This window comes from Canis aureus, chromosome X (assembly GCF_053574225.1).
Source record: "Canis aureus isolate CA01 chromosome X, VMU_Caureus_v.1.0, whole genome shotgun sequence".
NCBI lineage: Eukaryota > Metazoa > Chordata > Mammalia > Carnivora > Canidae > Canis > Canis aureus.
Window position 1 is genome coordinate 66,793,894 of NC_135649.1, and position 22,082 is coordinate 66,815,975.

At 40.0% G+C, this 22,082-nt stretch overlaps 1 pseudogene; it reads right to left on the minus strand.

The window, feature by feature from the left end:
* Positions 1–11,743: 11,743 nt before the first annotated feature.
* On the minus strand, positions 11,744–11,938 carry LOC144307996 (cytochrome c oxidase subunit 8A, mitochondrial pseudogene; annotated as a pseudogene).
* Between the last annotated feature and the right edge of the window lie 10,144 nt (positions 11,939–22,082).

Here is a 22,082-nt window from a genome sequence, read left to right on the forward strand (position 1 = left end):
TGTAAGTTAGAGACTGTACAAGGTAAAATTTTAGAGGTTGCACGAAGGCTACTTGCCCTACAAATAACTTTGCATAACAGTTTACAAATGCCCAAGGAGAACAAGTCTTAAGACCTCTCTTACCACCTTTAGTTAGAGAGCAAAGCTTGAATTCCTCAAGAGCATGTCATTCTCTGAAGAGGCTTTGATTTCATACATAGGCAAAGGACCTCTCTGTCTCTCTCTGTCTCTGTCTCCCTCAAGTTCAACTCAAGTTTTCAGTTGTTTTTCACTTATCCTAAATTTTCAGGTGGATAGTGGGACCTCTTTCTGTCTCATATACCTAATTTGACATATGGTGGGCAGTCCGGGTGGCTCAGTGGTTTAGCGCCTGCCTTCAGCCCAGGGCGTGATCCTGGAGACCCGAGATCGAGTCCCACATTGGGCTCCCTGCATGGAGCCTGCTTCTCTCTCTGCCTGTGTCTCTGTCTTTCTGTGTGTGTCTCTCATGAATAAATAAATAAAATCTTAAAAAAAATAATTTAACATATGGTGACAAACAAAATCAGGAATTCAGCTCATAAATCAACTGCCAGCTCCTCCTTCATATCTCTGGTCCTTTCATTTACACTGCTAGGTACTCTGGAAGTACAAAGACATAGGATACCATTCTCATCTTGAAGTACCTTAGAATCCAGTAGAGGAGCTGGAACATATAGAAGTGACAGTGCAATCAAGACTGTAAATATCAAACAGCTGCCACTGCTTCCTGATTAAAATCCAAGCTCTTTAGCTAGATCAAACCATTCCTGGGTGCCTGTGTCTGGTCCAGCCTCGTTTCTCACTACTCTCCTTCTACTTCACCTAAAATCAATTTACATAGTATTCCATAATACCTTTTCTGTGTATCTTTATTTTTGCCTGGGCTGCCCTTGACCACTTCCCCTCTTCACCACTCGAAATTTTACCCATCTTTTAAGACTTTAGTTTTGAAAGCTTTTGTGACCACAGCATCTTCCCCTTCTCTGAACTGTAATATTAACTATCAGTACCCCTCATTTTGCTCTTGGAATATAACTGCTTTGTGTGAAACCTATTTTTTATCCACTTTAGTCTTTCTTCCCTGTAGATCAGCAAGGGCTTAAGAGTCTAAATTTTTTAAATTTTTATTTATTTATGATAGTCACACAGAGAGAGAGAGAGGCAGAGACACAGGCAGAGGGAGAAGCAGGCTCCATGCACTGGGAGCCCGACGTGGGATTCGATCCCGGGTCTCCGGGATCGCACCCTGGGCCAAAGGCAGGCGCCAAACCACCGCGCCACCCAGGGATCCCCCAAGAGTCTAAATTTTTAAATCTCTGTACTTGTGTAATACTGCCTGGCTCAGTGCTCAGTTATGACTTGGTTAATTCATTGATCAGAATCAGGAGAGGGAGTGAAAGTAGTGGTAAAATTACTTTGTAAAGGACACTGAGGCCTCTTAGAGAAGAATATATCCACTGCTCATGATGCACCCCATCTAGGTAGTTATTTCATTTCATTTTTTAAAGTTTTATTTATTTATTTTTAGAGAGAGAGAAAGTGAGCAAGCCCATGTGGAGGAAAGGGCAAAGGGAGCGAGAGAATCTCAAGCAGACTCCCTGATGAGCATGGAGCCTAATGCAGGGCTCCATCTCAGGATCCTGAGATCATGACCTAAGCCAAAATTAAGAGTGGACACTTAACCAACTGAGCCACCTAGGCACCCCTAGATAGCTATTTTAGATATAATAACCACAACAGGGTCAACTTTTTCTCAGAAGAATAAGTCTATCTCTATAATAAAATTGGCCAGGTTGTTCCGAGGAAGCTATATCACCAATTTGAGGCCATGTCTTCTCTTAACCCCCTACTTCCATTCCCCAGGAAAGAAAGAGCCTAGATATAAAAAAGCTCACTTCTAGAAAGACAGTAATTTTAATAGAAACTTAAAACTTGTCCTGTTACCATAGTAACTTGCAGAAATGGGCCCAACCTGATGTTTAGAATAAAAGAGAAAAGACAGGGTCCCAGGGCCTTTCCCTTATTTTTATCCCTCTATTTCTCCTGTCTTTAGGCACCTCCGACAAAACTTTAAGCTAATTGAGTACAGAGACCCTATCTTACTTATAGCTTTAATTTCTAGAGCAGGGCTTAGCATAGTGCCCTGCAAATTATTTTCACACCCAGCAAAAGTTTATTAAAATGAAAGGTTAAACACTGACACTTAGAAGTTATAGATATATGATATCCAGTATTGGGAGCAGGATGGAGTGGATATACTGGCTAATCAATTAACCACAAGTAATTATTAAGTGCCTTATGCAAGACTCTGATGCTTCAAGGAATACAGAGATGAGTAATACATGATCCGTGCCTTCTAAAAATTCATAGACTCATTGTAAAGACAAGATATACTCATAAATGAAACACCTCCAGAAAAATATTGACTTAGTATAGAAGAAAAGATCAGACTATAAGTCAGGAGTAGAGCTAGGGGCCTATTGGCTATTCACGTATTTGTGACCTTGGACAAATAACCTTTCTGATCATGTTTCCTCCTCCTTGCTCTTTCTAACTCATAGGATTATATAGTATTTCAGATAAGTGAGAGTATTTACACATGTGAAAAAGGGTAAAATGCCAAACTAAAGTACCACATAGTTAGAATATCATATTGTTATTGTTCTAAGCAGTATGGCTCAGATTGTAGATATGCCTTTTGACTGTACCATCATCATAACAAGAAACCCAGGCAGGAATTTCAGGAGGAAAGAAGTCAGTTGCCTCCACCTTATTTACTATTTTTTTAAAAACTATTTTTTGGGGTATGATTAACACAAAAAAGCTGTATATATTTCATGTATACAATATAATGAGTTTGGAGATAAGTATACACCCATGAAACCATCACCACAGTCTATGCCATAAACATATCCATCACCACCAAAACGTTCCCCCCATCCTCTTATTTTTTTATGATGAGCTAACATAAGATCTACCCTCTTAGCAAATGCAATACAGTATTGCTAACTATGGGCACTACGCTGCACAGTGAATCTGTAGGATTTATTCATCTTGTATAACTAAAACTCTGTGCCCATTTCCCCCTACCTTCAATCCCTAGCAACTACTATTCTACTCTCTGCTTCCAAGAGTTTGACTATTTTAGATTCCTCATATAAGTGGTATTATGTAATATTTGTCCTTCTGTGTCTGGCTTCTTTCACTTGCATAATGTCCTCTAGGTTCATGAGGGAGGTGAGTTCTCAATAAACAAATCATTCCTTGTCTCCTCCTTTCTCTTTTCTGGCAGTGTCTCTCCCTCTCTCTCTCTCTCTCTCTCTCTCTCTCTCCACACACACACACACACACACACACACACACACACATCTCCAGATGAAATAAATTTTTAATGAAGGTTAAGGGTAGTTCCTAAAGTTGTGACAAGTAGTCACAAAAAGATACGCCTTGAGGTTGTGGATGGGAATTTCCCAATGCCTTCTCCCTACCATTTCCTATTTGGAGATAAAGAGATAATGAATTTTACATCGTCTCTGCCCTCAAATAACTCCAGTTGGTCAATCAACTTTTTTCCCGGGGCCAGAGAGGTAACATAAATGAATTAAGTTACCAGAGAGAAGACAGTAGGGAGTTGTAGAGACTATGGACAACTAGAGGATGTATGCTCCATATGATGACATTTTTATTTAAAAATTGGGACAACAGTAAACCTGAATACACCTCAAAAGACCTGTCTGTTTGCCCAAAGGTCACCCTAGAAAGGTACTTACTTGATTGCTTTTTGTCTCTTTCTTGGCCAATTGGCACCCACACAACCTAACCCCTTTCCAACTCTGCAAAATTTTCACTTAAAGAAAGTAGCCCAACAGTGGCAATGAGGACCATAGTGGATAGGAAAACTGGAAACCTGAATTTTTGCCCCAGCTCTGACCCTGACTTTCCACATGCCTATTCCCAAGTGCCCCATCTTGAAATGCCTGCCCAGCAAGTAAGTCTTTGAGTCTCATTTTTTTTTGAGATTTTATTTACTTATTTGACAGAGAGAGTACAAGCAGGAGGAGTGGCAGGCAGAGGGAGTAGCAGGCTTCCTGAGGAGCAGGGAACACGATGTGGAGTTCCATCCCAGGACCCTGGGATCATGACCTGAGCCAAAGGCAGATGCTTAACTGACTGAGCTACCCACGTGCCTCAAGCATCAGTTTCTTTAACTATACAAATAAAGGATTTAAGTTCGGATCCCTAATTGCCTTTCAACTGAGACATTCTATATTTAAACTTGGGGTGAGGAAGATGGAGTACTGATAGTTTATTTTTTTACTCATGCCAGCATTCCCTCTCTGGTCTTGAGAACAACCCAACTTAACTTTGGGTTGGCTTGGACTTAGAGAAGTCAGCTTTCACTGGATAAAAATATTTTTTCTTTGCAACTTTGCCATCAGTCAGAGAAGAGGGCTACTCTTGCAGAAGACCCATCAATACCTCCTTGATTCCCTTCTGCTGCAAGCAGGAGAGAGAGATTGGATACAGAAAGTTAAAGTGAAGAAGTGACACTTGAAGAAAGAAATGGTAGTGGCAATACTGAAGATCTCTAAGAAATCTTTGGCCTTTGACCTCGCAGTCATGGTGGCCCATATCCACCTCAGCCATTTCTTAGTTTTCTACCAACTTTCACCCAATGGCTGTTGTAGAGTATCGCATCCTGGTTTCCCCACCCAAAAAAGCATGAAGATTGTGGTGCCGGGGGAAGCCAGGTAGAGACCATCCTGTAAATATGTGTATTTGGGGTAGGGGGATAAAGGGCAATGGAATCCCTGGGGTCACCTCTCCTCACCACACAATGAACAACTAAGAGGCTTGGCTGATGGGGGGAGCTTTTTGGGGGGAAGGCAAAGGAATTTTACTGAGAAGGATGGCACCAATCAGGTTGAAGTGGGTGGTGAAGTCCCAGAGCCTATGGGTAGATTATTTGTGCAGAAACTCACATGAGAGGGGGTTGGTACTTTCCCTACTTTTCCTATTGCTTCTGTTCTCTCCTGGGGCTTGGCTAAGAACTGTTTAGGAAAATCACCATTCTTCAAGATTTGCCTGCCTTGGGATGGAACAAAGATCTATTCACCATCAAATAAGTCAATCTTTCAACCAAAGAAATGGACTTTTCTCCAAGGGCTTCTACAGAGGGAAGTCAAGAGGAGGATAAGGTAGTATAAGGTGTTGTCTTTGCCTTGCTGTACAGCTCTGGTGCACAGCTTTCTCACTGATCATTTTATTGGAAAACATGAGGCTAATACTAGTGAGTGTAGCTCCTGAGGATCTTCTCAACATTACTCTCCTCAAAAAGCAGGGAACAAATGCCTTGTGGAAAAGTTTTTATAAACTTCCTTTAATTCCTCTTCTACCCTTTTCCCCTCCCCATCCTGAAATTCCTGTACTTTATTCTTCTTTCTCTCTAGCCTTTGTGTCTGTTCTTCACACAAAGCCGAAACATCAAAAGAGGTGAAGCATTCAGGTTTATATCTTCTAGCAGAGAGGCACTCTCCCCAGATCCCCATGGGCCTGCCTCCCTAGAAAATCCATTTAATGATGTGGAGTTAGAGGAGAAAATCCCCTGAGAGGGTGCCTGGGTGGCTCAGTCAGATGAGTGTCTGCCTTCAGCTCAGGTCATGATCCTGGAGTCTTGGGATGGAGGCTCACTGGGTGTTGAAGCAGGGAGCCTCTTCTCCTTCTGCCTCTGCACCTCCTCCTGCTCGCGCTCTCTCTCGCTCTCTATCTCTATCAAATAAGTACATAAAAAATCTTTTAAAAATCCCCTGAGAGAGTAAGAATGAGGTAAGGCAAAAGTTTTCTTTTTTAGTCTGAGTGGGCTATCTGGGAAAGGCACAGAAAACACACACATACACATTCTTTCCTCCTCTGTATGTGTTTTTATCTGTATGTGAATATGTGTCTAATGTGTACACATATGTATATTAAAATATAATGTATGTGCTTATGGGAAGGAATCTTAAGTTATACATAGCATTGCTTTCTTGGCACTCTATGACTTATGCCATTTTTCTAGGAAGTGATTAAATGGCTCCAAGAGTTATTTTTCTAAGATTTTCTAGGTTGGTACCATAGCAAGCTGGTAGAAGAAGCATTGCCAAGCGAAAGAAAGGTGCTGTACTTGAATCTCCAAGGGCAGTGAGTGGTAGACTCACTGCAGCCAGGCTCAGCCAACCCTCTCCCTTATGAAGCTTTCCTTCCTTGGACCTTGATTCTGGGCTGATTATACCACCAAGATCCACTGAATTTTCTATGACAGATCCATGGAGATCCCAATTATCTGGATACCATTTTGAGAAGTAGCAGCCTAGGCCTTACATCTCCAGTGGATAGCCAGGTGTCCACCTCTAAGACTAGACCAAAAGGTGAGTGCTAGTGGCACTGGGTAGGGAGGGAGAAGTGAGTCTCAGAAAAATTAGATAGCAGGTGAAGCTGAATCCTAGCATCTCTCCTTTCCTGAGACACGCATATCTCTCAAGTGCCTTGTCCACTCCCATCTCATTTATTTACCTGACATTTAAAACCTGACCCATTTCCTGGCTATTAATGAATGGAATGTGGACCATTTTCCCACGTAGACAGGTATTTCTATCTGAAAACTTTTAGAGATCATATATCCGGTTCTCTCAATTCTTATCTAGGAAACTGAGTTCCATAATGTGGACAGGACTTGTCCAAAGTTACACAGCAAGTTGTAGAACTGCAAATGGCTCCTGATTCCCTGATCTATGTTTTCTACTACAACACAGTGAGTCTTGACCTCTGTTTTGTTGATTAGGTGCCTTATATCTCCATTTACTTTCCATAGGTGGAAGAACAGATCTATCTCCAGGTCCAAGTTACCCCCATTTATGTCTTTCAATGTAAGAACAATTTTTACCAGTTTCCTCATTGATTTACTTCTATGTATGTCACACTGGCTCCAGCAAAACTCATTTGTTTGTCAAGGTCCCAATTTCTCAGTATAAAGAAGGAGATGGGCTTTCCAGCCACAACCTGGGAGGAGGACTCTGCCCTATATAACTTCCTATGGCTTGATTCCCAAGGGATTTGATGGACATACTCTTGGAAGAACAATTGGTTATAAAACTACAATAAGTATGATAGTGAGTTGAAAGCCACCTATGGAGGCCCAGATACCTCAATATTAAGGCTAAGAACTGAGCAGGAAAAGCCAGAGATTCTAGATAGGGAGCAAAAAATATTTCCTGTTTGAAACCTCCTTGCCATTGTTTACCCTTTATGCCTGTCTTGTCATTGTTTACCCTTTATGCCTGTCCCACAAAGTATAAAATGGTGCACTTCACTTTAAAAAAAGACAAAATAAGCTCCAAGAGTTTCAGTATACTGTTCACAGACATAATGAAATTACAATTTCTATTGAATCCCAATTCACTTCACACTTCTCTCCAGGTTTACCTCCTAATTTACTCATTAGAGGTTTTACCCATTTGTCATTTTTTTTAAATTTTTATTTATTTATGATAGTCACAGAGAGAGAGAGAGGCGCAGAGACACAGGCAGAGGGAGAAGCAGGCTCCCTGCACCGGGAGCCTGATGTGGGATTCGATCCCGGGTCTACCAGGATCGCGCCCTGGGCCAAAGGCAGGCGCCAAACCACTGCGCCACCCAGGGATCCCTACCCATTTGTCATTAACCAAGAAAGATCGAGATGCATGTCTGAGTGTTCAACTATCTTTGATTTTTTTAAAAGATTTTATTTATTTATTCATGAGACACAGAGAGAGAGAGAGGGGGAGGGCAGAGACACAGGCAGAGGGAGAAGCAGGCTCCATGCAGGGAGCCCAACGTGGGACTCGATCCCTGTACTCCAGGATCAGGCCCTGGGCCAAAGGCGGCCCTAAACCGCTGAGCCACCCAGGCTGCCCAACTATCTTTGATTTCTGTATCTTCAGCTATTTCTTCATTTAGCTTGAGTAGGTAGGTCATATTTTTCACCAAAAGACTTGATTGTTCCTTAGTGTTTGATGCCACAACCTGATTTTAGCAAATAATGCCACTTCTTTTTTTAAAAAAAGGATTTTATTTATTTATTTGAGAGAGAGAGAGAGAGAGAGAGAGAGAGAGAGAATGCATGAACAGGGAGGAGCGGTAGAAACAGAGGGAGAAGCAGAGTCCCCAATAAGCAGGGAGCCCAATGTGGGACTTGATCCCAGGACCCTGGGATCATGACCTGAGCCAAAGGCCAATGCTTAACCGACTGAGCCACCCAGGTACCCCACAAATAATGCCACTCCTAAATGGAGAGAAAATAGAAGAAAATGAGAACGAGTTTGGAATATGTTTGTCTTTCTTTTTCTCAGATTGATCTTTTTCTGGTTAGCAGAACAATGGCTATTCAAGTCAGCTCGCACATAGGGCTAGAGATTTGGGATTTTCTAATGGGGGAAGTAGGGATGAGAAAAAATGAGGAATAAAAGAGGAGTGAGTGAGAATGAGAAGTAGGTGACTATGGGTGCAGGTGTGGAAAGTTAGAAGGGTTAGAATGATAGGAGCAAGTGCTGAAATAAATGTCCAAGAATAGAGGCAGAAGTAGGGAGCAAGGAGGGGGAAGTTTTGAGAGAGTAGCTCTAAAGTTTTAGTCCCAGAGCCAAGTGCTACACATTTGAGTGACTGTAGCTCAGAATGTGTGTGTGTCTGTATGTCTGTGTGTCTGTGTATGTGTATGAGAGAGAGAGAGAGAGAGGGACAGACAGAGATAGAGTTTAATGGTTGGCATCCCAGAATTCAGAAGTGTTCAATGGCACACTCATGAATAAATCTCTATTCAGAAGTTTTCTCAAGAAGCAAAACAAGAGAAAATAAGTAGATGAGTCTTCAGGGTATTTTAAAAATATTTATTTTAGAGAGAGAGTGTGTGAGTTAGCGGGAGTGGCAGGGAGAGAGAGAGAGAATCTCAAGCAGACTCTTTGATGAGTGCAGAGCTTGATGCAGGGCTCAAACCCATGACCCTGAGATCATAACCCTAGCCAAAACCAAGAGTCAGATGCCCAAATGACTGAGCCACCTAGGTGCCCTGAGTCTACAGTTTTTGATTAGACATTTCTACTTGGGATTTTTCTCAGAAACTTCCAAAGTGATATAAATTTGATCATACAATTAGTGGTGGAAAATATTTCATTTGTAAATGTAGCCAAAACTTTCCAGAGAGGAAGCTGTTTAGTGTTTGTTCAGACTAGTAACTACCTCTAAACCCCTCAGCCAAGGAATTTTGAGGCGGAGAGTAGGCAAGAACATGTGATATGGACCTGTTAGGTATTTTTCTTCTTTAATGCAGTAAGGTTAAACTCAACTTTGTCTTAGATATTCTCCTCCCCACTATTCCTACCCAGGATGCCTATACCTTCAATTCTACAATTCCAACTCAGGTATCTATACAAATTTGCCTATAAGAGCTCTAGCCAGAACCATGCTGCTCCAGGGGCATCTCTCCGGAGCCCAACCATATTTCGTTTTGCTTCTCTCCTTTACCTTCATTTATATATAAAGAAGAACAGTAATATTGTCATCTTCCCTGAGCAAATTGGCTGTTCCCTCTCCTGGGTTGATAGCTTTGTCTGTATCTACTCTATCACGAACTATGACCTCATGGACCTCCTGTTCTAGAATAGTCACTTGATCAACCTGAGCCCCAACATCCCTATAGTGCTGGTAGCCAACAGGAGTGACATGCTGTGGAACCATGAGGTATCACCAGAAGGGATTTCGTAGCTTCCCAGTGACCTGGATAGTATTTACTCCAAGATCTCTGGCAGGGAGTATGTTTGATAATTTCTAGAAGCTATGTCAGGAGGTGCACCACAAGTATATTTGGAGTGGTTGACAAGGTCATCAATAATGCTTGGGTCAGTGGGAGGTGGGTGGAGAGCAGCAAGGGAGACATGGGGAAAACACAGGAGGAGGCTCCTTTCTCACCCCAAATCTACCGATATACACACAGGGTCTGACCTCTAAGAGCAAGGCATTTGTTATCTATACCTGAAGAGTCAGAAATGGTGAACTGAGAAATGGAGCATTTTTCTTTCTCTTCCTCTGCTACTAAAACTTCTCGATTCTAAGTTTGTGGTTTCTGTTCTTATTGGTTATTTCTTATGGAAGCAGAAACCTTCTGAGAAGATCCATCCCTTCATACATTCTGATGCCTTTCCATCAGATTACACCGTCCCTTAGCTTGGAAAAGGTAGAATTAGGTCCCCTGAAATTTTCACTGTTTCTCAGTACTTTAAGGAATACCCCACTTGCAGTTGCTCTTTAAGGCTTCTTTTCTCTTTTCCAAATTATTCATCTATTTCTAAAATCAAAGGTATGACCTTACTTCTGAGATTTCATTTGAGTTCACCTCTTCCTTTCCTCAAATGATCCCAAGGGTCTCCTTCCCAAAACTGGTAAACAACACAGCATCATAGTCTAGTTGTTCTGAAGTCTTATTTTCCCCACCCCCCCCAAACCCCTGTTGTGTTTTCTTGCTTCTGTTTCTTTTTTAAATTTTTCAAATTTTTTTGTATATTATTTTATTGGAGTTCGATTTGTCAACATATAGTATAACACCCAGTGCTCATCCCGTCAAGTGCCCCCCTCACTGCCCGTCACCCAGTCACCCCATCCCCTCTTCCACCAACCCTTGTTCGTTTCCCAGAGTTAAGAGTCTCTCATGGTCTGTCACCCTCACTGATATTTCCCACTCATTTTCTCTCCTTTATTCCCTTTCACTATTTTTTATATTCCCCAAATGAATGAGACCATACAATATTTGTCCTTCTCCGATTGACTTACTTCACTCAGCATAATACCCTCCAGTTCCATCCACGTAGAAGCAAATGGTGGGTATTTGTCATTTCCAATGGCTGGGTAATATTCCATTGTATATATATCCCACATCTTCTTTATCCATTCATCTTTTGATGGACACCAAGGCTCCCTCCACAGTTTGGCTATTGTGGACATTGCTGCTATAAACATTGGGGCGCAGGTGTCCTGGCGTTTCACTGCATCTGTATCTTTGGGGTAAATCCCTAGCAATGTTCTTAGCTGTTTTTCTCCTACCTACCATTCCTCCGAGTTTAGGTTCCCTGGGATATGCATAATAAAGTGAAGAGGACAGCTAGGTGCAAGGCAGAATATTGATATCATTTTTTAGTGTGGTAACAGCTAAATTTCTGTAAATGTGTGTTTATGTATGCATTTATGAAGGGTAATATTTGGCTCTTAAATTTTGATATTTTCCTAAATAAGTGAATGCGAGAAGAGGAACCATTAAATGACAAATATATCTTGTTTTTCAATAAAATACATTATAGCTTCACCACTATTTTAGTGAGGCTGTCAGTCTAACAGAAATGCTATTTTTATGGAAACTCATACAAATTTCATTCCTGATAAGAAATAAGAAGGGAAAGATGCTGAATAGGGTCTACTTGTTTATTTTTTCAGATTTAAATAGATTTTATTATTACGTGGAGGACCTACCAAGCAGGGCCTTGTAAACCAATATATGTAGTTCCAGGATGTCACCATGGAGAAATCAAGAGGTTATGATTGCAGAAGAGATCATTGTAATTGAAGGACATGATCTAGGGAAGGCCAGCCAAGAATGCAGCAAACATGATCAAGATAGGCCAAGGGTGCTCAGGTCACAGGGCAAGAGACAGGACAGCCCCCTTCACTCCCACTTCTTGTAGCTCTCCAAATGTGACAGGACCCAGACCAATGGCAAGAGAAAACATAGGAAGCAGGAGGTGAGCCCAATGGTCCTGAGCTGCTCCCATGGCCAGTGGAATGGATCTAGGCACGGTACCAGGAGCCTCCAGGCTAGGCCTGTCAGGCCCCTCAGCAACAATGCTGTCAGTACAGACATGAGCACACAGAATGAGTTCAGACAGTGGCCACAGGAACTCAAGTTTGGGAACCATTTCTTTATTAAAGAGTTCTTACTCTGTGCCAGCCACTGGGACTAGAGCCAAGGATACATTCAAATATGAATAAGCCATGTCCCCTGCTTTCAAAGATACAGCACTATAAGCACTCTAGAAATACTTTTATTTTTTAAATTTTAAAAAATTCTATTTCTTTATTTGAGAGTGGGGGAGGAGCAGAGGGAGAGAGAATCCTGAAGCAGACTCGCCACTGATAATCAAATCTTAAAAAAAATAAATAAAATGCTAGAAGAGTTGATTGAAGGAAACAATTTCTCATGATGTGATCATTAGATAATGCTACAAGGAGAAGTAAGATTTGGATTGGACTTTATATTAAAATGTGTACTTTTCATGTAAAAGCATAGAAATAGGAAGGTGCAAAGTTTGGCTGAAGTAGAAAGCACATATATGTGAAAAGTGAGTGTGATAAGTAAAAAAGGCAGAAAGAGCATAAGCTGGAAACTCAGAACCCCAAGGCCTGTCTTTTTTTAAAGATTTTTATTTATTTGTTCATGAGAGACCCAGAAAGAGAGGCAGAGACAGAGGGAGAAGCAGGCTCCTTGCAGGGAGCCAAATGCAGAACTCGATCTCTGGGCCAGGGATCACGCCCTGAGCTGAAGGCAAACACTCAATTGCTGAGCCTCCCAGGCATCCTCCAAGCCCTGTCTTATTCATGGGGTTGGTCATTGGAGAGGCTCTAAAGCTCCCAGAGTCATGACCATAAAACTTTGTCCAGCTCAGATAGGTGACAGAAACTGTAGTCTTTGGCATGAGCTGAGTGAGTAGAATATATAAGGGTGAGAAGAGGGTAAGGAAGAAGAGTATTTGCATAGAAGAGGGAACCTGATCTAGGGCTAGTTAATAAATGCATTAGAGCCTAGGGTCCTGAAAACTAGAATGAGGGCAGAGGGCTAGAGGCAAAAGAAACATGAATTTTCTCACTACCACACAGAAATGCAGGCAGGAAAGAAGAAAGTGTAAGGGGAAATAGGAAAACCACTGTTCCATCTTTGCTAGAATGTGCTACATGACCCTGGGAAGGCCATTGCTCCTGTGTTGGCTTCAGTTTCCCCATCTGTGAAAGGAAAAAGTTTATTCAGTAATCATTAAAATACCTTCCAGTTTTGACCTTGTATGTTGGGTAGTTGGAGACGAGAGTTGTGATGAAGGCTGAGCCTGTCTACAATGGGAGTATAGAAGTGGAACAGAGCAGCCTAGAAAGCCCTGGTGCCTGCCTGAAATACATGTAGTAGAGGACAAAGCCTTCCACTCTATTATCATATAAAGCTAATGTATGAAGAATCTTTCCTGAAACTGAAGAGAGAGGTAAGTCCAGAACACTGCTGCCTGTGTGGCTCAATGGTCAGGGAACACCACAGAGAGGCCCAGAAATGAAAGTGTCTGTGCACTTAAGTCAAACATCAAGTTAACAGTCTAGCTTTGGTCCTTTCTGTGATCCAATCAATCCCTCCACTGGTTATAGCAAGTCAGTGAAGAGTTATCTGACTTCAATATGATTCCCAGAACCAGGTGGACGTGGTATACCATCCTGTATCACAAGGTCAGTCCTGCATCTGGGAAGAATAGGCAACCACATATACAACACCTATATTTGGAAGTCCACCTCAATCAGATTTTGCCAAAATGCAAACATTTGGGGGATGCCTGCCTGGCTCAGTAGAGTATGTGACTCTTGATCTCAGAGGCATGAGTTTGAGCCCCATGTTGAGTGTAGAGCTTAATTTACATAAAAAAGTTACAAAATGCAAAATGTTATCTGAGAGTGGTAGACAAACTTATTAACTCACAATTAGTCATCAAAATCTCAGCTCTTTTCAAATTATCTGAGTTAACTGGAGAAAGGGTGGATACAATTTAATAGAGGAGTTGGGACTGAAGAAATAACTGAAAGGTTCTGGAACATGGGACATTGGATGGGTTGAACAGTATGCTAGAGCACAAAATGGCATGAGGGAAGGGAAGATTTCCCCCCTAAAAAAGGGAAGGAAGAATTTCTCTCTCTCTCTCTCTCTCTCTCTTTTTAAAGATTTAACTTATTTATTCATGACAGACACACAGAAGAGGCAGAGACATAGGCAGAGGAAGAAGCAGATTACCTGTGGGAGCCTTATGCGGGACTCGATCCCAGGACCCTGTGATCAGGACCTTAGCCAAAGGCAGATGCTGAACCACTGAGTCACCCAGGTACCAGGAAGGAAGAATTTATTTCTTTTTTGTATAACATTATAGCTAATTTTGTAGACTGTCTTCCCAGCTGATCTGTAACTTGAGGTTCTAGTATGTTCATGGCTTTTTCCATCAAGTGTCTGATCTGTTATCTCAGACTGCTGCTACTGAATTAGGAGATAAGCTCCTAAGATCCAGTCATGAATGCCTTCTGTGGACAGAGGATCTTGTACTTTTGCAGGCAGGCTTAGAAATGGCTATTTCCCTTCCTAGGGGGTGCTTATTACCTTCTCCTCTCTGTCAGATTTTAACTTCCTGAGCTCTCCTCATTAATCTATGATCTGAATAAGGATATTAAGTGTAGGACTAGGCAGGAGAGGATGACCACAAGAAAAGTTAGCAACTCCCTACTTGGTCTGTTCCAATCAGTCCATATTTAAAAAATATATATCTTTTCACTTATTTTTTTAAATTCCAGTATAATTAATACATAGTGTTATACCAGTTTCAAGTGTACAATATAGTGATTCAACAATTCCATACATTATTCAGTGTTAATCATAAGTATACCTTCAATCCCCTTCACCTATTTCATCCATCCTCTCACCCACTTCTCTGGCAACCACTAGTTTGTTCATTATATTTAAGAGTCTGTTTTTTTGTTTGTCTTTTTTCTTTGTCTGTTTGTTTTATTTCTTCAATTCCACATGTGAACAAAATCATATGGCACTTGTCTTTCTCTGACCAACTTATTTCACTTAGCATTATACCCTCTAGATCCATCCATGTTGATGCAAATGACAAGATTTCATTCTTTTTCGTGGCTAAGTAATATTCCTGTGTGTGTGTGTGTGTGTGTGTGTGTGTGTTTGACATATCTTATTTTCCCATCCATCTATCAATGGACACTTGAGTTGCTTCCTTAAATTGGCTATTGTAAATAATACTGCAATAAATATAGGGGTGCATATATCTTTTCAAATTAGTGTTTTTGTTTTCTTTGGGTAAATATCCAGTAATGGAATTCTGGATCATATGGTTAATTCCATTTTTAGTTTTTTGAGAATCCTCCATACTGTTTTCCATAATGGCTGCACCAATTTGCATTCCTACAACAGTACATGAGGGTTCCTTTTTCTCCACATCCTTCCAACACTTGTTGTTTCTTTTATTTTTGATTTTAGTTGTTCTGACAGGTGTGAGGTCATATTGCATTGTGGTTTTGATTTGCATGTCACTGATGATGAGTGATGTTGAGCATCTTTTCATGTGTCTGTTGGCCATCTGTATGTCTTCTTTGCAGAGATGTCTGTTCATGTCTTCTTTCCATTTTTAATTGGATTATTTGGGTTCTTTTTGATTTTGAGTTGCCATAAGTTCTTTGTATATTTTGAATATTGACCCATTATTGGATATAATCCGTCCATCTTAACTGTCAGAAATTCACCCTAAGTGCTGAAATCTGTTGATAAAAAATACTTTTCTATACCTTTCCAACACCTTCAGAATAAAGTCCATCACCAATTTCTAATAAAGTTTTTCAGAAAATGAGGAATAGAGAGGAAATTTCTCAACTTGATAAAAAGCATTTAAAAATACCAATAGATAACATTATACTTAATGGTGAAAGATTGAATATTTCCCCCTAAGAATGGGAGAAAGGAAACGATGTTTGCTCTTATCACTCTGATATATTACTGGAAGTTCAAGCCACTGCAGTAAGGACAGAAAAATAAATAAAAGGCATTCTAATTTAAAAGAAAGAAATAAAACTGTCTCTTTTTCCAGAAGACATGATTGTTTATGTGAGAATTCAGAGGGATCTACAAAAAGTCTCATAGAATGAATGAGTTCAGCAATGCATCAGGCTACACAATCAACATACAAATATCAACTGAATTTCTGACAGTTGATATTCTGACAGTAATTACGTAGAAACTAAATTTAAAATGCTATAGCATTTATAAACACCGCAAAGAAAATAAATAATACTTAGGTATAAACTTAATTAAACACATATAGGATTTGTATGCTGAATATTAAGTATTGATGAAACAAAGCAAAGAAGACATAAATAATTGGAAAGACTAACCATGTACATGAATTGGAAAATTCAACACAGTAACTATGTCAAGCTTCCCTAACTGATCTATGAGTTTAATAACATTGTTATCAACATCACAGCTCATTTTATAGACACAGAAAGACTTCTAAAATTTATATGGGAAGAGTGAAGCAAATCACACGTTTCACAGAGGACTAGAATATCTGAAACAATCTGAGAAAAAATAGATTACAAATAATTATTCTATCTGATACAGGCCTACTACCTATCTAGTGTAATCAGAACAACATGGTATTGGAAGAGATATAGCCACATAGATAAGTGGAAGAGAATAGAGAACCCAGAAATAGACACACACAAATATGTACAATTGGTTTTTGTTGAATTTGGAAAAGCAATTCAATGGGGTGAGGATAATCTTTTTAAAAACTTTTTAAATTTTTATTTTTAAAATATTTTATTCATTTATTTGAGAGAGTGTGAGAACACAAGCAGAGGGAGGGGCAGAGGGAGAGGGAGAAGCAGACTCATCTGCTGAGCAAGGAGCCTGACTTGGGGCTTGATCCCAGGACCTGGAGGTCATGACCTGAGCCAAAGCCAGACACTCAACCATCTGAGCCACCTTGGTGTCCCTAAAAAATTTTTTTAAAGGTTTACTTATTTGAGAGAGAGAGAGAGAGTGAGAGAGAGAGAGAGAAAGTGCACACATGCATGAGTCGGAGGGGCAGAGGGAGAGGGGGAGAGAATTTCAATCAGACTCCAAGTTGAGCATGAATCCCGAAGCAGGATCTCATGACCCTGAGATCAAGACTTGAGCCAGAACCAAGAGTCATCTGACTGTACCACCTAGTTGCCCCAAGGAAAACCTTTTAAATACATGATGGTGGAACAATTGGACATAAATTGGACATAAATAAGCAAAATGAACCTTTGCTTGAGTCTCATATCTTTTAACATTTAACTCAAAATGAATCACAAAATTAAGTGCAAAATGCAGAACTATATGATTTTCAGAAAAATATAGAGGAAAATCCTTGGATCTTAGGGCAAAGAATTCATATATTTGACACCAAAATGTGATAAGACATTTCACTGTGGTGCCTATACAGATGGCAAATAAGTCTATGTGAAGATGTTTAACATTATTAGCCAATTGTGAGATACAAGTTAAACTACAATAAAATATCAAATACATCTACTAACATGCTTAAAATGAAAACTAGTGACTACAGTAGATGCTTGTGAAAGGCCAGGGAAATTGGATCACTTATATATTGCAGCTGGAATGTAAAATAGTAAATCACTCTGGAAAACACTTTGGCAGCTTATAGACTAAACATGCACTATCATATGACCTAGCAAATCCATTCTTGGGCATTTATCCCAGAGAAATAAAAACTTGTGGTTACATAAAAACCCTGTAAATGAATGTTCATAACATCCTTATTCATAATAGCCAAAAATTGAAAACAATTCAGATGTATTTCTGCAGGTGAATGGTTAAACAAATTGTGACACATCCATAACATGAAACACTATTAAGCGATAAGAATGAACTATTGATACATATGACAACTTGGGTGGATTTCCATTGAATTATGCTGAGCAAAAGACCCAATCCCCAAAAGTTACACTGTATGATTCCATTTATATAACATTCTTAAAATGCCAAAATTATAGAAATGGAGAATAGATTAGTGATTGCCAGGGCTCAGGATGTGTGTGGAGAGGGTAGGACAAGAAAATGGCTGTGGATAGAAAAGGACAACAGGAGCCATTCTTCAAGGGACAGAAATGTTTTGTATTTTGGCTATGTCGGCATCATTTTCTGGTTATAATATTTTATCAAGCTTTGCAAGATTTTACCATTGGGTGAAACTGAGTAAATGACACATGGTGTCTCTGTATTAGGTCTTACAACTGCATGTCAGTCAATCTATAATAATCTCAAAAAATTTTGACATGAGAAACTCATTTAACTCTTTGAAAAAGATTTTATTTATTTATTTATTTATTTGAGAGAGAGAAAACGTGAGCAGGTGGTGAGGGGCAGAGGGAGAGGGAGAGAGAGAATTCCAAGAGAGAGACTCCACCCTGAATGCAGAGCCTAAACTGGGCATTGATTTCACAACCCTGATGGAGATCACTACCTGAGCCAAAACCAAGAGCCAGATGTTTAACCAACTGAGTCATCCAGGCACCCCAAACTCATTTAACTCTTATTTCCACTCAATTCTGAGCAGAAGAGCTACTTTTGCAACAATTATGTGTTTAATGAATGATACTAAAGAGCAGTAAAAAGGTGGGGCAGGAAGTAAGTTGCCAAGGAAAGGTGCATAAGGTTTGAATAATGTGTAGCTGTTTTTAAGGCTTGCAAATGGTTTTAGTTTTGCTTATTTTGAAAATGGAGGGATGCCTGGGTGGCTCAGTTGGTTAAGACTCCAACTCTTGGTTTCAGCTCAAGTCATGATCTCATGAGTCCTGAGATGGAGTCCCAAGTCAGGCTCTGTGCTCAGCGAGGAGTCTGCTTGAAGATTCTCTCCCTCTGCCCCTCCCCTCCGTAAATAATAAATAAATAAATAAATAAATAAATAAATAAATAAATAAATAAATAAATAAAAATAAATAAATAAATAAATCTTTTTAAAAAAGAAAATGAAAAAGGATTTATGCATGGGAGAGTATGAGTTTGTCATGTTTCCAGGGAATGTATGCTTAAAGCCACTTGACTAATTAGAAAACATGCTTTTGGAGTACAAGAAGATTTAAGTGAAGCTACATTGGAAATGTTCTTTAGGTTTGCCTACTAGGTCTAGACCTGAACTATCATTCAGAGACTTAGAGTATCCTGTGATTAGTAGGCCAATGCTAGAAATATGTTTAACCAAAGACAGGATTTGAAATGGATGGGGAACTGAAATCTGGAGTCCCAGGAGATAGGAGAGTGGAGTCTCAGTCCACTATAGTGACATAATCACAATGCTATATATTAGATCCTCAGAGCATATTCATCTTATAATTGAAAGTTTGTACCCTTAGACTGGTATCTCCCCATTTCCCCTACTCTAGCCCTTGGTGACTGCCACTGTACTCAAAGAATTTGACTTTCTCGTGTTTTACATATAAGTGGCATCATACAGTATTTGTCTTTCTCTGTCTGACTTATTCCACATACCACAATGCCCTGCAGGTTCATCCATGTTATTGAAAATGGTAGGATTTCCTTCTTTTTTATGGCTAAATGTGTATGCACATGTAAATGTTATGTGTGTTCACAGATATATACATATACAATCACATTTTTTAGATTCATTCATCTGTCGATGGACACTTAGGTTGTTTCTATATCTTGGCTATTGTGTAATCATGCTGCAGGGAATGTGGGAGTGCAGATATCTCTTTGAGAAACAGATTTTATTTCCTTTGTATATATACCCAGATTGCAGGATTGTATGGTAATTCTATTTTTAGTTTTTAATGGACTCTCCATACTGTTTTCCATATGGCTGTACCAATTTACGTTCCCACCAACAGTTGGCAAGAGTTCCCTTTTTTTCTGGGTGTTGAGTTGTATTAGTTTTTTATATATTTTGGGTACTAACCCCTTATCAGATATGTTATTTGCAAATACCTTCTCCCATTCGATAGATTGCCTTTAAGTTTGATTGATTGATTCCTTCATTGTGCAGAAACTTTTTATTTTGATGTAGTCCCAAGAGTTTATTTTTGCTTTTATTTCCCTTGCCTCAAGAGACATATATATATATAAATGTTGCTATGACCAATGCCAAAGAGGTTACTGCCTGTGCTGTCCTCTAGGATTTTTTAAAAAGATTTTATTTATTTATTTAACAGAGTGAGTGAGAGACAGAGTACCGGAGCAGGGGCAGAGGGAGAGGGAGAAGCAGGCTCCCTTGCTGAGCAGGGAGCCCAACTTGGGGCTTGATTCCAGGACCTCAGGATCATGACCTGAGCTGAAGGCAGACACTTAACCACCTGAGCCACCCAGGCGCCCCTCTAGGATTTTTAAAAAATGTATTCTTTTTTATTTTTTAAATGTTAAAATTATTATTATTATTATTATTATTTTAGAGAAAGAGCACATGCATAAATGGAGAGAGCAGAGGGAGAGAGAGAGAATCTTAAGCAGGCTCCATGCCCAGCACAGAGCTCGATGCAAGGCTTGATCTCACTACCCTGAGATCACGACCTGAGCTGAAATCAAGAGCCAAACACTTGACTGAGCCACCCAAGCACTCTTCATCTAGAATCTTTATGGTTTCAGGTCTCACATTTAGGTCTTTTTTTTCACATTTAGGTCTTAATCCATTGTGAATTTATTCAAAAAAATTTTTAAAGATTTTTATTTATTTATTCATGAGAGACACAGACAGAGAGAAGCAGAGACACAGGCAGAGGGAGAAGCAGGCCCCAGGCAGGGAGTCTGATGTGGGACTTGATCCTGGGATCCCGGGATCACACTCTGAGCTGAGGGCAGACCCTCAACTGCTGAGCCACCCAGGTGTCCAGCGAATTTATTTTTGTGTATGGGTAAGAAAGTAGTCCAGTTTCATTCCTTTGCATGTAACTGTCCAGTTTTCCCAATACCATTTGTTGAAGATGAAAGCCATTTTTTGAAGATCTATTTATTTTTTGAGAGAGTGAGAGATATATAGAGACAGAGATAGAAAAAGAGTATGACCGGGGGAGAGAGGCAGAAGGAGAGAGAGAATTCTCAAGCAGACTCCTCGCTGAGCCTGGACCCCAATGTTGGGCTTGATCCCAGGACCCTGAGATCATGATCTGAGTTGGAATCAAGTCAGTTGCTTAAATAACTGAGCCACCCAGGCACCCCAATGAAAGCCATTTTTTTTTAATTTTTATTTATTTATGATAGGCACACAGTGAGAGAGAGAGAGAGGCAGAGACACAGGCAGAGGGAGAAGCAGGCTCCATGCACCGGGAGCCTGACGTGGGATTTGATCCTGGGTCTCCAGGATCACGCCCTGGGCCAAAGGCAGGCGCTAAACCGCTGCGCCACCCAGGGATCCCTGAAAGCCATTTTTGAAGCAACTTTATGTAACACTTGTTTTGTTACTTTGAGTTGACATACAGAGCTTACAATACTAAATCTCAAAAGGCCAGGGGGTTAAGCTAGGATGATTGTGTCATATGTTACAAACTGTAGAAGTATGAGAAAATCAGAAATTAATTTTGGTTTGGGCTTCCTAGGAAGTATTCTTAGACAAGTTAAGATAGAATTAGGTTTTAAAAAGTTGGAGTTGGCAGCTCTGAATTTAAGATCTTATTTTGTCTCTTTTTCCTTCCTGACTTTAAGAATCCACAATAGGGCCTCATGTGGCAGTTTGGTATGGTTGGCACCCACGGGATAGGATAGATTTTTGGAGACAATGTGAAGTAGTGCTTCTATCATGGACTCTGGCATTAAGACAGATCAGGTTCAAATGTCAATCCTTTCTATTTCTAGTTTGCGTGATCCTGAGCAGATCACCTCATATCTTTGAGATTGATTTCTGCATCTGTATGATGAAGACTACTCATAATGCCTCTTGTAAACATCAAGTCAAATAATATATTTAAAGCTTTTACATGGAATATATGTTCAATGGTAGTTATCATTGCAGAGAAGGGAAGCTAACACAATGAAACAACTTGAAATAATTCTGATGCTGCTGGTTTGCTGGACCTATCCCTTTTTGAGAACCACTGATCTAGCCTATTGGCCTATTAGACTGATAGATACCATCATCAACAACAAAAAACTATGTGAAACAGTCGAATATACTAATTTGAATAGAATTAATCTGAGA